General features: G+C 41.8%; 1 pseudogene; it reads right to left on the reverse strand.

Moving 5' to 3' along the window:
• Nucleotides 1-6,502: 6,502 nt before the first annotated feature.
• Nucleotides 6,503-7,575, reverse strand: LOC132529723 (UV radiation resistance-associated gene protein-like; annotated as a pseudogene).
• Nucleotides 7,576-16,988: the final 9,413 nt, after the last annotated feature.

Raw genomic sequence — 16,988 nt, forward strand, 5'->3', positions numbered from 1 at the left:
CTATGTTTTCCTCTAAGAGTTTTATAGTGTCCACTCTTACATTTAGGTCTCAAATCCATTTTGAGTTTATTTTTGTGTATGGTGTTAGAGAGTATTCTAATTTCATTATTTTACATGTAGCTGTCCAGTTTTCCCAGCACCACTTGTTAACGAGACTGTCTTTTCTTCATTGTATATCCTTGCCTCCTTTTTCATAGATTAGTTGACCATAGGTGTGTGGATTTATCTTTGGGCTTTCTGTCCTGTTCTGTATCTATATTTCTGTCTTTGTGCCAGTACCATATTGTCTTGATTACTGTAGCTTTGTAGTATAGTCTGAAGTCAGGGAGTCTGATTCCTCCAGGTCCATTGTTTTTCCCTCAAGACTGCTTTGGCTATTCGGGGTCTTTTGTATCTGCATACAAATTTTAAGATTTTTTGTTCTAGTTCTGTAAAAAATGTCATTGGTAATTTGATAGGGATTGCACTGAGTCTGTAGATTGCTTTGGGTGGTATAGTCACTTTCACAATATTGATTCTTCCAATCCAAGAACATGGTATATCTCTCCATCTGTTGGTATCATCTTTAATTTCTTTCATCAGTGTTTATAGTTTTCTGCATACAGGTCTTTTGTCTCCCTAGGTAGGTTTATTCCTAGGTATTTTATTCTTTTTGTTGCAATGGTAAATGGGAGTATTTCCTTAATTTCTCTTTCAGAGTTTTCATCATTAGTGTATAGGAATGCAAGAGATTTCTGTGCGTTAATTTTGTATCCCACAACGTTACCAAATTCATTGATTAGATCTAGTAGTTTTCTGGTGGCATCTTTAGGATTCTCTGTGTATAGTATCATGTCATCTGCAAATAGTGACAGTTTTACTTCTTCTTTTCCAATTTGAATTCCTTTTATTTCTTTTCCTTCTCTGATTGCTGTGGCTACGACTTCCAAAACTATGTTGAATTATATTGGTGAGAGTGGACATCCTTGTCCTGTTCCTGATCTTAGAGTAAATGCATTCAGTTTTTCACCATTGAGAATGATGTTTGCTGTGGGTTTGTCATATATGGTCTTTATTGTGTTGAGGTAGGTTCTCACTATGTCCACTTTCTGGAGAGTGTTTAGCATAAATAGGTGTTAAGTTTTGTCAAAAGGTTTTTCTGCATCTGTTGAGACGATCATATGGTTTTTATTTTTCAATTTATTAATATGATGTATCACATTGATTGATTTGCGTATATTGTAGAATCCTTGCATCCCTGGGATAAATCCCACTTGATCATGATGTATGATCCTTTTAATATGTTGTTGGATTCTGTTTGCTAGTATTTTGTTGAGGATATTTGCATCTACATTCATCACTGATATTGGTCTGTAATTTTCTTTATTTTTTAGTATCCTTGTCTGGTTTTGGGATCAGGGTGATGGTGGCATCATAGAATGAGTTTGGGAGTGTTACTTCCTCTGCAATCTTTGGAAGAGTTTGAGAAGGATGGGTGTTAGCTCTTCTCTAAATGTTTGAAAGAATTCACCTGTGAAGCCATCTGGTCCTGGACTTTTGTTTGTCAGAAGATTTTTAATCACAGTTTCAATTTCCTTACTTGTGATTGGGGTATTCATATTTTCTATTTCTTCCTGGTTCAGTCTTGGTAGGTTATACCTTTTTAAGAATTTGTCCATTTCTTCCAGGTTGTCCATTTTATTGGCATAGAGTTGCTTGTAGTAGTCTTTTAGGATAATTTGTATTTCTGCCATGTCTGTTGTAACTTCTCCTTTTTCATTTCTAATTTTATTAATTTGTGCTCTCTCCCTCTTTTTTTTTTTTTGTTTTTGCGGTACGCGGGCCTCTCACTGTTGTGGCCTCTCCCGTTGCGGAGCACAGGCTCCAGACGCGCAGGCTCAGCGGCCGTGGCTCACGGGCCCAGCCGCTCTGCGGCATGTGGGATCTTCCCGGACTGGGGCACGAACCCGTGTCCCCTGCATCAGCAGGCGAACTCTCAACCACTGCACCACTAGGGAACCACTGTGCCTCCCTCTTTTTCTTGATGAGTCTGGCTAATGGTTTATCAATTTTGTTTATCTTCTCAAAGAACCAACTTTTAGTTTTATTGATCTTTGCTATTGTTTTCTTTGTTTCTATTTCATTTATTTCTGCTCTGATCTTTATGATTCCCTTCCTTCTAGTAATTTTGGATTTTGTTTGTTCTTCTTTCTCTACTTCCTGTAGGTGTAAGGTTAAATTCTTTATTTGAGATTTTTCTTGTTTCTTGAGGTAGGCTTGTATTGCTATAAACTTCCCTCTTAGAATTGTTTTTGCTGCATCCCATAGGTTTTGGATCGTTGTGTTTTCGTTGTCACTTGTCTCTAGGTATGTTTTTATTTCCTCTTTGATTTCAGTGATCTCTTGCTTATTTAGTAATATATTGTTTAGCCTCCATGTGTTGTTGTTTTTTTTTTACTTTTTTTTCTCTGTAATTGATTTCTAATCTCATAGCATTGTTGTCAGAAAAGATGCTTGAGATGATTTCAATTTTCTTAAATTTACTGAGGTTTGATTTGTGACCTAAGATGTGATCTATCCTGGAGAATGTTCCGTATGCACTTGAGAAGAAAGTGTAATCTGCTGTTTTTGGATGGACTGTCCTATAAATATCAATTAAATCTATCTGGTGTATTGTGTCATTGAAAGCTTGTGTTTCTATATAATTTTGTTTGGATGACCTGTCCCTAATTGTAAATGAGGTGTTAAAGTCCCCCAGTATTATTATGTTACTGTCGATTTCCTCTTTCATAGCTGTTAGCAGTTGCCTTATATATTGAGGTGCTCCTATGTTGGGTGCATAAATATTTGTTATTGTTATATCTTCTTCTTGCATTGATCCCTTGATCATTATGTAGTGTCCTTCCTTGTCTCTTGTAACATTCTTTATTTTAAAGTCTATTTTATCTGATATGAGTATTTCTACTCCAGCTTTCTTTTGATTTCCATTTGCATGGAATATCTTTTTCCATCCCCTCACCTTCAGTCTGTATGAGGCCCTAGGTGTGAAGTGGGTCTCTTGTTGACAGCGTATATATATGGGTCTTGTTTTTGTATCCATTCAGTGAGCTTGTGTCTTTTGGTTGGAGCATTTAATCTATTCACGTTTAAGGTGATTATCGATATGTGTGTTTCTATTACAATTTTCTTAACTGTTATGCATTTGTTTTTGTAGGTCCTTTTCTTCTCTTGTGTTTCCCACTTAGAGAAGTTCCTTTAGCATTTGTTGTAGAGCTGGTTTGGTGGTGCTGAATTCTCTTAGCTTTTGCTTGTCTGTAAAGCTTTTGATTTCTCCATCGAATCTGAATGAGATCCTTGTGGGGTAGAGTAATCTTGGTTGTAGGTTCTTCCCTTTCATCACTTTAAATATGTCATGCCACTCCCTTCTGGCTTGTAGAGTTTCTGCTGAGAAAACATCTGTTAACCTTATGGGAATTGCCTTGTATGTTGTTTGTCCTTTTTCCCTTGTTGCTCTCAATATTTTTTCTTTGTCTTTAATTTTTGTCACTTTGATTACTATGTGTCTCAGTGTGTTCCTCCTTGGGTTTATCCTGCCTGGGACTCTGCACTTCCTGGACTTGGGTGGCTATTTCCTTTCTCATGTTAGGGAAATTTTCCACTATAATCTCTTCAAATATTTTCTCATGTCCTTTCTCTCTCTGTTCTCCTTCTGGGACCCCTATAATGCGAATATTGTTGTGTTTACTATTGTCCCAGAAGTCTCTTAGGCTGTCTTCATTTCTTTTCATTCTTTTTTCTTTATTGTGTTCCACGGCAGTGAATTCTACCATTCTGTCTTCCAGGTCACTTATCCGTTCTTCTACCTCAGTTATTCTGCTATTGATTCCTTCTGGTGTATTTTTCATTTCAGTTATTGTATTGTTCATCAGTTTGTTTGTTCTTTAATTCTTCTAGGTCTTTGTTAAACATTTTTTGCATCTTCTCGATCTTTATCTCCATTCTTTTTCCAAGAACCTGGCTCACCTTCACTATCATTATTCTGAATTCTTTTTCTGGAATTTTGCCTATCTTCACTTCATTTAGTTCTTTTTCTGGGGTTTTATCTTGTTCCTTCATCTGGTACATAGCCCTGTGCCTTTTCATCTTGTCTATCTTTCTGTGAAATGTGGTTTTTGTTCTGCAGGCTGCAGGATTCTAGTTCTTGCTTCTGCTGTCTGCCCTCTGGTGGATGAGGCTATCTAAGAGGCTTGTGTAGGTTTCCTGATGGGAGGGATGCGTGGTGGGTAGAGCTGGCTGTTGCTCTGGTGGGCAGAGCTCAGTAAAACTTTAATCTGCTTGTCTGCTGATAGGTTGGGCTGGGTTCCCTCCCTGTTGGTTGTTTGGCTTGAGGTGACCCAACACTGGAGCCTACCAGGCTCTTTGGTGGGGCTAATGGTGGACTCTCGTAGGGCTCAAGCCAAGGAGTACTTCCCAGAACTTCTGCTGCCAATGTCCTTGTCCTCATAGTGAGCCACAGCCACCACACACTGCTGCAGGAGACCCTCCAACACTAGCAGGTAGGTCTGGTTCAGTCTCCTATGTGGTCACTGCTCCTTCCCCTGGGTCCCGATGTGCACACTACTTTGTGTGTGCCCTCCACGAGTGGAGTCTCTGTTTCCCCCAGTCCTGTCAAAGTCCTTCTATCAAATCCTGCTAGCCTTCAACGTCTGATTCTCTAGGAATTCCTCTTCCCGTTGCCGGACCCCCAGGTTGGGAGGCCTAACGTAGGGCCCAGAACCTTCACTCCAGTTGGTGGACTTCTGTGGTATAAGTGTTCTCCAGTTTGTGAGTCACCCATCCAGCAGTTATGGGATTTGATTTTATTGTGATTGCACCCCTCCTAATGTGTCATTGTGACTTCTCCTTTGTCTTTGGATGTGGGGTATCTTTTTTGGTGAGTTTCGGTGTCTTCCTGTCGATGATTGTTCAGCAGTTAGTTGTGATTCCATTGCTCTCACAAGAGGAAATGAGCGCACATCCTTCTCTACCATCTTGAACCAATCTCCAACACTGTTATTTCTTGCTGATCCAAAGGGACTTGTTGAAACTAAACTGTGTCTTCCCAGAAGTAGAGCACTTTGGTTTCGAATTGAGCAGTCCATTTGCCAAAGAATGATAACCGTGGTCCCTGTAGCCTTTTTTCTCTCTTACTTCCATTTTTCCATTAACTGCTGGTATCATTATGGATCTGTTTGTATCTGTGAAGGACTTTCTTTTCTCTCAAGCTATGTAATTTATAGTCTCATACATTTGAGTGTATGTGATTTTCTCTTTGGTTATTATGCTATCTCTAAAATCTTGGACTGCTTTTTTTTTTTTTTGAGGAAAACTCAATTTGTGTTCTTCTATACAATACATGGATATAAGCACAAAATTTCCTTAAAGAGCTTGCAACCCTGAGGCAATGTCCTTGGGTATATAAAGTACATAGCAATAGCAAATGAAATCTGAGCTCCAGGAATGAAAATGGACCTCAAAAACATAACTTAATATTTCTTCCATTGCACACATACCAGTAGTATTCTATGCCTCATCTAGTCTCTTAATCCAACTACCTCAACTGCCTTGCGGTTTGCACATTGGACAGCCTGACTCTCCACATATATTTCATCATATACAATGCCTTCCTTTCCAACTGAAATGTGATAAATTAACACGGGATTTGCATATAGGGATTTCTATATGATGAGTGCATTACCAGAAAACACACCCAGCTTTTGACAACAGCATCTGCACACATAAAACTTTGACTCCCAGGTGGAACTGGATGCCATCTGACTATAGTAACCTTGTGGTCCTTGGGGGTCCCCTGGGATCCACCAGAGGTGAGGTTTTTCATCTAATCTGAGGGCTGCATCAAGGGTATGGCTGACTGGAAGAGCTGGAAGTTCATGGTGAGGGCATTAAAGAACAAGTGAATGTGGTGTTCTCAGTCGCTCAGGATGCACAAGCATCTACTGTGCAGATGGGACGACAGCTAGGTTGACTGTGGAGCCTGGGGGCAGGGGCGGGGGCAGGTGGGCCTGTGTATAAGTAGAACATTGTTCTTCTTATTCGTCAACTTAATGGATGGCCAAAGATCCTGGAGACCTTTACTGAATATTCGATTTCCCCAAAGTTTCATAAACTGTGGTGAGGGCAAATGCTCATGAGAAACTAAAAGCGAGTTCACTATATTATTTATATATTATCATCTTCCCTCTGAGGATAACATAGAAGTGTAAATATAAAAGCAGACAAATGCCTATAAAGTGACTCGAGCTAGAGAGTGACTTTTGCCTTTAAACAATTGTCAGGCCTGAAAAGCAAATCTTGAAAGCAAAATCTAACTTTGGCCCTGATACACAGTGATCCTGAGTTCCTCCTCGATTCACAAAGTCTATATTTCTGAGGAATACCCTTCATTAATATTCATTTTGTGTCATAATTATTACAAAGGGTGACCAGTGCAGCTTTATCCTCATTTCAAGCAGTGACTCTACGCTGGTCCTACTGTCTGTCCTCTCGCTTCACTTATCAGAACTCCTGCATGGCCAGTGGAAGCCGGATATGTTTTCATTCAGTGCATAGATCCTTGGGGAGAACTCTTCAAATTCTCCCAGAACTTGTTCATCACCCTCCACTGCCCCGGCACTGTCCACGGGGATGCAGTTAAATGCTTTCAGCTGGTTGCCTGAGGTGAAGCCTGGGGCTTTCATACAGATGAACTCTTCCCCTTGCTCCATGGCACAGCAGAGCTCGGCTTCAGACCCAGGGTGGAAATCCCCTCCCACCCCCGTCTCCAGAAGCAGGGTGCTGGAGGAGCCGGCCTGCTCGCTGGGCAGGAGGGTGCCGCTGACTGGCTGGAGACCCCGAGAGGGCTTGTCCCTGTTCCTGGCTAGTGTTCACACTCACTTGGCCTACATGTAATCTGTCTCCCAGATCTACCCCTTTTTTCTTGTTTTCTTTGGAGGTGTCTAAGGAGGAAGACAGAGACATTATCTTTCAGATTCTCCCATGGAGGGGATGGTGGTCACAGGCTGGGCAAATACCGAGTTCTAACTGGAGGGAGGGGTTTTGTACTCGCGTCTCTCATTCCCTGAGCTAGCCCGTTTCTGGTGTCCTTTGTCCGGTGAAGGGATCCCCCAGAAAAGCCTACATCTGCACCCCCAAATATGGAGCTTTGTATCTTTGGAACAGGGGTTGCACTGGAGGTGTGATGTCTGTCGCACCTGACCACTAGTCCGTGCTCCATGAAGTTTTTCAGGTTGGGGAGGGTTTGCCTCAAGTCTGGAGTCCCTAGTCCATGTTGATATCTTAGCTGTGCTATATTTTTGTTCAGAAGATAGACACTGTAATCAAACAGCCACTTCTCCCCTCCTTTTGGGTGTAATGGAAACTCTCCCTCCTTTTCAACTTGTCATTAATATTATCTTTGACTGTTGATAGATCCCTTAAAATTATAGGATATCTGAGGGGCACTTGTAGGAAAAAGGAAATCATGGATACCAAATGTGCAGTGTAAACAAGGGCAACAGCAATGCTTCCAGCATCTTTTGCTTGGAAGTCCTCAGAATTGGGCACTGTGAGGATGCATGTGGTCTGTCAGTCCATTTTGTACTTCTAAATAACATTTGATGTTTCAGGTTTAGGCCACACTTTTTGGAAAGGTGGCTGTCTCATGTTAAGGCCTAAGATGAATATTCCTAAAAAGCAGCTTCTAACTGGTGCCAGACCTGTGAGATAGATTAAGTATAGCCTAATTAACATGGTTGGATTACTCCCAATCAAACAAGGGCAGAAAAGCAAGGGAGCTTAAAAGAAAGGAGAGATCAGGCTAGTAAGGATGTTAGGAAGGAGTGGGGTTATGAGAGACATAAACAGAGGTAGAGAGAAGGTCAAAGGCTTTGAGAGGAGAAGAAGGTTGACGTTTAAAGAGGCCTCAAAATATTGGAATCTGTTTAATGTATTTCCTTTCTTGTCTTCTTTGTACCAACTGAGGTAGGCTGCCCATGGTGCGATGGCTATTCTAATGCCCTTTCTTCTAAGGTGCCACACTCACAAGTCTGACGCACCCAAGAAACTACAGGGCCACTAAATTTGAGATGGTACTCAATGAACACATGCTACTTTGAGAAGAAGTTGACAGAGTAAGGGTCTTTCTGGCAGACCATATTTCTAGAGCAAATCTGACCAGCAGTTTGGGTAAAATAGGAGTTTTCTCAGGTAAAAGAAGTCTGAGGTAGAAAGAGGGACATGACCTACCTCAGGAAAAATGCCTACGTTTCTGCTCGTCCAAAGATCTCCAGAAAGCAAAAGAAGAATACTGACCTCAGTCTGACAAAAGTTTGACCTTCAAGAGATCCACAGCCCTGCAACTCCAAACTATGAAAAAACAAATAAACAAACAAAAACAAAAAAAAAAATGAGAACAGGAGGAGGACTTACCTCCACACCAAAGAAAATTAGGGTTCTTTGATCGGTTCTGTTTTTGACCCCATCAGGCAGTGTTGGAAATTTTTCTACCCTCTCCCCAAGCAATGGCACCACATTATTTTTTTTTAAGATTTATGTGACTCCAATAGAGGGTAAATCTTCATTGAGTTGAGGCGTATCAGAGAACAATGGCAGACCAGGTGGCTTCACAGCTGAAGCAGGCTCAGGGTTTCTGTAAGAGGAAGAATCGGAGGAACTGTCCTATATTTTAACTTTAGCAGCAGTTTCACCTTTAACCAAGACGAGTGTATGAGGCTCTTTCCTGTTACCCTGCCCCTTGAAGGAGTCCCGATAACCAACAGAACACTATTGCTGAGAACTGTTTCTGCAAGCCTTGTGGTAGTTTTAGATACTCATGGGGTATGAATATAAGAAAGGAGAAAGTAGATGGGGAAGAGTACAACATACAGGAAAAACAGGAGACTCTCTATATTGTTTGTTAAAAAATTTTGCATCTTTATCCTCAAGGAGTCTGAGACCTCTCAGGCCAAGATTGTTGCAAAAGTCCATTCCAGTTACCATTGCCCAAGCAAGGGAGTTCCAGGAGTCTGGCAAGAGTATCACCTGGGTTCCAAAGGTAATCCTCCAAGTCTCTACTGAGGAATAGCAGCCTTAACTCCCCTGCTACTCCGGGTCAATGACTCCATCCATAATGGTGACTCCTGCTCTCACAAGCTAGTCTTTGGACATATGATGACTGAGGGGCCTTGATGGCCACTGTACCTTGCAGTTCCATGGCATTCATGCTGTATCCCTGGCAAAAGTGCATTCTCTGTAGACCAAGACCTACCTACAGCCCTGGAGAATACACAGTTGCTGGGAGGACAAGGAGAAAAACCACCAGTGGATCATTAAGAGTCATGGTAAGTAGGGCCACCCAACTTCTACTCCTTGCTTCCCGGTCCCATATAGTCCTCATAATGGATATACAGTACCATGTAGCAGTCTTTGATTGAACATACACACTGTACCCTGAAGGATGGCACTCTATCCTTCCAGGATATTGTTTCTGAGCTGATGTTTCGGCCGTGCCTTCAGTAGCTCATTGCAGTGCAGTGTGCGGGTGGTTGCCAGTGAATATTTGATGTGGTGCAAACAATGGATTCCATTGGGATGGGCCCATTCCTTTACCTCATTCACTGAAGGCTGAGGTCTCTGTTCACATCCTAAGCCACGTGGGATTCCATGGTTAAAGATCACACATTTCATAAGCAAGCCCCCAATACTGATGCTGGCTGTGGCTCTGCAGGCACAAAAGGCTACTTATCACATCTAGAATTGCTATCTATTCTTGCGAGGACCAAATGCTGGCCCTTCCAGATTGGAAGGGGCCCACGGTAGTTGACTTCCCACCAATTAACTGCTAGGTCTTCTTGAGAAATAATGACTTCTCAGGACTTCAGCAATGATCTTTGTTGTTGGCAAGTTGGACATTTAGAGACGGTAGTACCTGGACTGACTTTCTTGGCAAGTGGGAGTCTATGCTATTGAGCTCAGTGTAGCCACTACGTCTGCCACCATGGCCACTCTGTTCATGTGCCCATTGTGCCAGTTCCATGGTGGGTCAACGGTGAAGATTGTCTAATGTTGATTGGCCGAGTCATTTTCTCTGCCTGGTTGTTCAAGACCTTTTCCAGGATGGATGCTTCTTGATAGGCATGAACCTGTGTTACAAAAATCCAATCAAAAATGGGCAGAAGACCAACATGGACATTTCTCCATAGAAGACATGCAGATGGCCAACAGGCACATGAAAAGATGCTCAACATCACTAATTATTAGAGAAATGCAAGTCAAAACCACAGTGAGGTATCACCTCACAAATGTCAGAATAGCTATATCAAAAATCTGCACATTATAAATGCTGGAGAAGATGTGGGAGAAACAGAACTCTCGTACACTATTAATGGGAATGTAAATTGGTGCAGTCACCATGGAAAGCAGTATGGATGTTCCTTAAAAATCTAAAAATAGGGCTTCCCTGGTGGCGCAGTTGTTGAGAGTCCGCCTGCCGATGCAGGGGACACGGGTTTGTGCCCCAGTCTGGGAATATCCTACATGCCGCAGAGCAGCTGGGCCCATGAGCCATGGCCTCTGAGCCTGCGCATCCGGAGCCTGTTGCTCCACAACGGGAGAGGCCACAACAGTGAGAGGCCTGCGTACTGAAAAAAAAAAAAAAAATAGAACTACCATAAGATTCAGCAATTCCACTCCTGGGTATATACCCGCAAAAACCAAAAACACTAAGTCAAAAATATACACTCAACCCGATGTTCATAGCAGCACTATTTACAATAGCCAAGACATGGAAACAACCCATGTGCCCATCTACAGATAATTGGTTTAAGAAGATGTAATATATATATATATATATATATATACACACACACACACACACACACACACACACACGTGCACACACTGGAATCGTAGTCAGCCATAAAAAATGAAATACTGCCATTTGCAACAACATGGATGGAACTAAAGAATATCACACTAAGTACATCAGACAGAGAAAGACAAATGTTATATGATATCACTTATACGTGGAGTCTAAAAAATAATACAAATGAATCTATATACAAAACAGAAACAGACTCACAGACATAGAAAACAAATGTACGGTTACCAAAGGGGGAAGGGTGGGAATAGGGGGATAAATTAGGAGTTTGGGATTAAGAGATACAAACTGCTGTACACAAAATAGATAAACAAAAAGGATTTATTGTATAGCACAGGGAAATCTATTCAATATCTTCTAAAAACCTATAATGGAAAATAATCTGCATTGTATAGCGATAGAGAGATACAGTTATAGAGAGATATATATCTGAATCATTTTGCTATACAAATGAAACTAATACAATATTGTAAATCAACTATACTTAAAAAAGAAAATCTTCACACTTCCTGACTAAAGCTATATGAGCAGCCACAGAGCTCTATCGCAGAACACCTTTTCTCTGATGCTCTAGTCCTTTTTATTCCAGGCCCTGACCAGCTCATCAGGCTCTTCGCCACCTGAAGTAGTCTAATTAGAAACCTTCCACATAGGGTAGACGATCAAGGTACTAGGCATAAAACTGCCCAATAATATGATTTTTTATTTCTCTCTTTTTAGAGTCATCCTTGAAGAGGAATGTTATGCAGTCATCTTCCATGTTTGGTTTGAACCCACATACCAAGCCTACCCATCCATACACCAAAGTCAGGCATTTTATTCCTCATTTAGCTGACTGAACAAAACCCCCATGTGGGCATATATGGAAGGTGAGTGAAGTGACTGGTGAAACCATGGTGAGTGATATGATGACTTCAAATACCTGCTCATACAACGTACACATGTCTTCTCCTCTTGTATGAGCTTGGTATTGGATGTTCTATTTTGAGTTTTCTGTGAATTGCTGCCAGATCCATCTGATTTTATGGATTGCCAGGCCCAGAGAAACCTAGCTGATACACAATGATTCAGGACACGTGCTCATATGGGGCCACATGGACTAAAAGCTCACTTTGCTCAGGTTCCCCTAACGCACTGAGAGCTGTTTCTTCATAGTCTCCATGACATAGATGGCATGGCCTTGTTTCAAAACCCTATGGCCTACGTTGTGATTCTCCTTTGGGGCCTGCCACAGATTCCACACCACATCTTCACCCCTACCACCAGTTTTCCACAGGGTCAAAGACATCAGCCGTGCCAGACTTTATGGCCCAAATTATGGCTTCTGCTTACACAGGCTAGCAAGAAAGCAAGGCCCTTTCTTGCCTTGTGTTCCCACTTCATTATCATCCAGCTCGTATTCATAGGTGTGAAATGTTTGCTTCAATAACCCAAAGCGACATATATATCAGCCATCACATTCCTTGTGGTAGGGAAGGCACCATGAAGCAATTTCCCTTAAACTCGGGGTATGCCTGAACATGACCTACACCACTGTAACCCTAAATACTCCAGTAATGTGAACTGTCCCTGAATCTTTGTAAGGTTTATCTCTTAAGCTTGGAGTGTGTATCTCCTTATAAGACCTCTAATGAACTAGCCAACTCATGTTCGCCTGGTCCCATCAGCGTGATGCTCTTGATATAATGAATCAGTACGATGTCTTCTGCAGGTTCTGAGACTCTAGATCTGTTCAGATAATATTATGCCAGATGCAAGAAGGTGAACATGGCCCTGGAGGCAAGTACACAAATATGATTATCCATGCCACATGAATGCTACCTTTTTTTTAATACTCTTTTCTGTTCAAAATAGAAATTAACAAGTTTACCAAATCAATGGCTGCATGCCAGGCACCTGAGGTCATTTAAATATCCTCTAGGAATGATAGTATTTCTGATCCAGCAGCCACAATGAGACATTCTCTTTGGGAGAGTTGGTTGTCTACAATCACTCATTAGGATTGATTAGGTTTCTGTTAGGGCCAGACTGGTGATTTCAATGGAGATATGATATGTACAACCACTGCTGCCTCTTTTTGTCTTTAATGGTGACCCTTGTGTCCATCTTCCCACTGTGAACACAATATTGACTTCGATTCACTATCTTGGCCAGGGCCAGAAGGATGTTTAAGAGGCTTCCACCCGCACAGTGACAATGATAGCTCTTATTCCACATGCCAAGGACCTTAGAAGGACATTATCCCCACTGCCTAAGATACCAATCCCAATTATATACCTGGGGACTTGGAGGCAATGACCACTGGGTTGGACTGCAGACCACTGAACACATTGTAAAATGTATGCCAGCTAGGACTCCACTTATTTCCTGATGTCATAAGCTCCCACTATTTCAGGGTCCATGAAAATGCTTTGGAGTCTGAGCAGCAATATCAGTGAAGACACTGTGTCCAATAATCTTCTCAATTCTAGTTGTTTCTCTATCCCTACCATATTGTCTCCCAAGGAAATGGTTGTAGGTTTCTTGGGGAAAGGACTGGGAGAATCACTACATAATCTATTTGTCATGATGTTAATATGTCCTTCCTCCTAGGAGCACAGTGATCTCTTTAGTCAACAGATTCTGTATTTGAAAATTAGCTTTGCCACATGAACTGAGCAGGCATCACTATTTTTTTTTTTTTTTTGGTGCGACCATTCTCAGTCTCCTGCTCCCCCAACTTTGCCTTCTTCTGATTATAGATGTTAAGCAGCACTCTCTGGCTACTCATCTGTTTGTCTTAGAATGACATTGTCTGTTAGCACCTCAGAAGTCCTTAGGTGAAAGGTAAATCACTTCAGCAGCCCCTCCAATATTGGCAATTTTGATGCTAATTCTGGTCCTGTAGTTTCAGGCTCTTAAGTGCAGCCCCTGACATCTGTTACTTGGGAGAACTCATTATCCTCAGAGCTCTTAACAAACACTGGTCTGTGACAATGTATCATCAGACTGTTCTACAGATGAGGAACTCAACTGAACTCCTTAAAGATGATGTTGCCCCTTGCACCAGTACATTTTAAATAATTTGTATTGATGTATAATTGACATATAACATTCTATTAGTTTCAGGTTTACAACATCACTAATCATTAGGGATATTCCACACTTGTCAGAATGGCTATCATCAAAAAGACAACAAATAACAAGTGTTGGCAAGATGTGGAGAAAAGGGAACCCTCGTGCACTGTTAGTGGGAATGTAAATTGGTGCAGCCACTATGGAAAAGAGTATGGAGGTTCTTCAAAAAATGAAAAATAGGACTACCATACAATCCAGCAGTTCCCTTCCTGGTTACTTTTCCAAAGAAAATGAAAATACTAATTTGAAAAGATATATGTACCCCAATGTTCATTGCAGCATTATTTACAATAGCCAAGATATGGGAGCAACCTAAGGGTCCATCCATAGATGAATAGAAAAAGACGATGTGATATATATGTGTGTGTGTGTGTATATATATATGTGTGTGTGTGTGTGCGTGTGTGTGTATTTTTATATATATTGGTATTTATGTATAGGTATTTATATATAAATGTGGTATGTATTTTATATATATATACACACAATACAATATATCTATAAAGTAAAATATTACTCAGCCATAAAAAAGAATGAAATATTGTCATTTGTGGCAACATGAATGGGCTTAGGGGGTATTATGCTCAGTGAAATAAGTCAACCAGAGAGAGACAAATATATATGATTTCACTTTTATGTGAAATCTAAAAATCAAGACAGGGCTTCCCTGTTGGCACAGTGGTTAAGAATCTGTCTGCCAATGCAGGGGACATGGGTTCGAGCCTTGGTCTGGGAAGATCCAACATGTCGCAGAGCAACTAATACCGTGTGTCACAACTACTGAGCCTGCTTGCCACAGCTACTAAAGCCTGCGTGTCTAGATCCTATGCTCTGCAACAAAGAGAAGCCATCACAATAAGAAGCTCACGCACTGCAATGAAGAGTAGCCCCTGCCCGCTGCAACTAGAGAAAGCCCGTGCACAGCAATGAAGACCCAATGCAGCCAAAAATAAAATTAATACAATAAATAAATTTATTTAAAAAATAAAAATCAAGACAAATGAACAAACATAACGAAATAGAAACATAGTCATAGATACAAAGAACAGATGGTTGCCAGAGGGGAGGCAGGGGAGGAGAGATTGAGAGGTAGAAACTTCCAGTTACAGAATTAATGACTCATGGGTATGACATGTACTCTGTGGAGTATATAGTCAATAATCATGTAATGTCTTTGTATGGTGACAGAAGGTTAGTAGACTTACCATGGTGATCATTTTGAAATGTATAGAAATATGGAATCACTGTGCTATATACCAGGAACTAATATAGCGTTGTTGGTCAATTATACCTCAAAACAAACAGACAAACAAAGAAACAAACAGAACACGAGATCAGATTTGTGTTTACCGCAGGCAGGGTTGCAGGGAGGGATGAAGGTAGTCACAAAGTACAAACTTCCAGTTTTATGATAAATAAATACAGGGATGTAGTGTACCACAGGATAAATATAATTAACACTGCTGTGTGTTATATATGAAAGTCGTTAAGAGATTAAATCCCGAGGTCTCATCACAAGGAAAATATAATTTTTTCTAATTGCTTAATATTGTATCTTTACGAGATGGATGTTTAGTAAACTTATTGTGGTAACCATTTCATGATGTAAGTTACATCATTATGCTGTACACTTATACAGTGCTGTATGTCAATTACATCTCAATAAACTTGGAGGAAAACATTGTAATTAAAAAATATAAAATAAGGGCTTCCCTGGTGGCGCAGTGGTTGAGAGTCCGCCTGCCGATGCAGGGGACACAGGTTCGTGCCCCGGTCCGGGAAGATCCCACATGCCGCGGAGCGGCTGGGCCCGTGAGCCATGGCCGCTGAGCCTGCGCGTCCGGAGCCTGTTCTCCGCAACGGGAGAGGCCACAACAGTGAGAGGACCGCGTACCGCAAAAAAATATATATATATAAAATAAAAATTGTATAGATAAAACTTTAAAAAATTAAATAAAGTGAAGGAGGCTCACCTGCTTGTATTAAAGCATCAGCCTGAGGGGCAGGCATCTAATTTAACACATGCATCCGGGAGCCTGCTGGAATACTCTCCAGCGACAGAGACTGGCGGGTGCCATCTTTGCACTCTCCCTTTGCCATGCTCCAGAGCACCCGTTTTTCCTGGAAGGGACCTTTCACATGCGTCTGCTGCCCAGATCTTTGCGGCTGCTGCCAAAGGCGTGCATCTTAACTGCCTGGCTCTGGAGGCCAGGGGAGTTTGCGTTCCTGTCCCGTGGGACTGTAATAACTGATGTCACCTAGAAAGGCGCTCATACCCCTCTGTCTGGCACCCAGATATTTGTGGCTGCTGCCAGGAGACACCTCTACACTGCCTGGCTCTGGAGGACAGTGGGGCTTACGATCTTGGGTCCCACAGGATTGTAGCCAAGAGAGAAAGAGTTCTTAAACAGCTACCGCCCCCAGGACACAGCAAAAGGCAACAGACCCAAATGCTTGGTCTTTCTGTGAAGGAAGCCTATTAGCTAACCATCATGACTGCGATCTGAGGGGCAGGCCTCTAACTAAACATTCATCTAAGGGCTGACTCTAATCCTTTTCAGAGACCTTGGAGGGCAGGCACTGTCTTAAAGCCGTCCCTCTGCTACACTCCAGTGCACCAGTGTCTCCTGGAGGGGAGTTTTACTCCACCACACGGCTGGTGACTTAGTTTTTTATGTCTGGTGGCCTGGTTTTTGCAGCTGCCACCCATGGGACACCCCTTGTTCACCTGGCTCTGGGGGACAGCGAGGGGGTGGGGTGGCTTGTATTCCCATCTCTCCCCTGCTTAGAAATCCCCTAGAAGTTTCCAGCTGCCCGTAGGATTCAGTCCAAAATACTCATCACCACTTATAATGCACTGCATGATCTAATTCCTGCCTACTTTCTCCAAACTCATTTCACTCCACACTCCATGCTTTCTCTCTGATCCCTCTCCTCCCTGGCCTTTCAGTTACTCAAAAATACCAGACTCTTTACC

Source organism: Lagenorhynchus albirostris, chromosome 1 (genome assembly GCF_949774975.1).
Source record: "Lagenorhynchus albirostris chromosome 1, mLagAlb1.1, whole genome shotgun sequence".
NCBI classification, from domain to species: Eukaryota; Metazoa; Chordata; class Mammalia; order Artiodactyla; family Delphinidae; genus Lagenorhynchus; species Lagenorhynchus albirostris.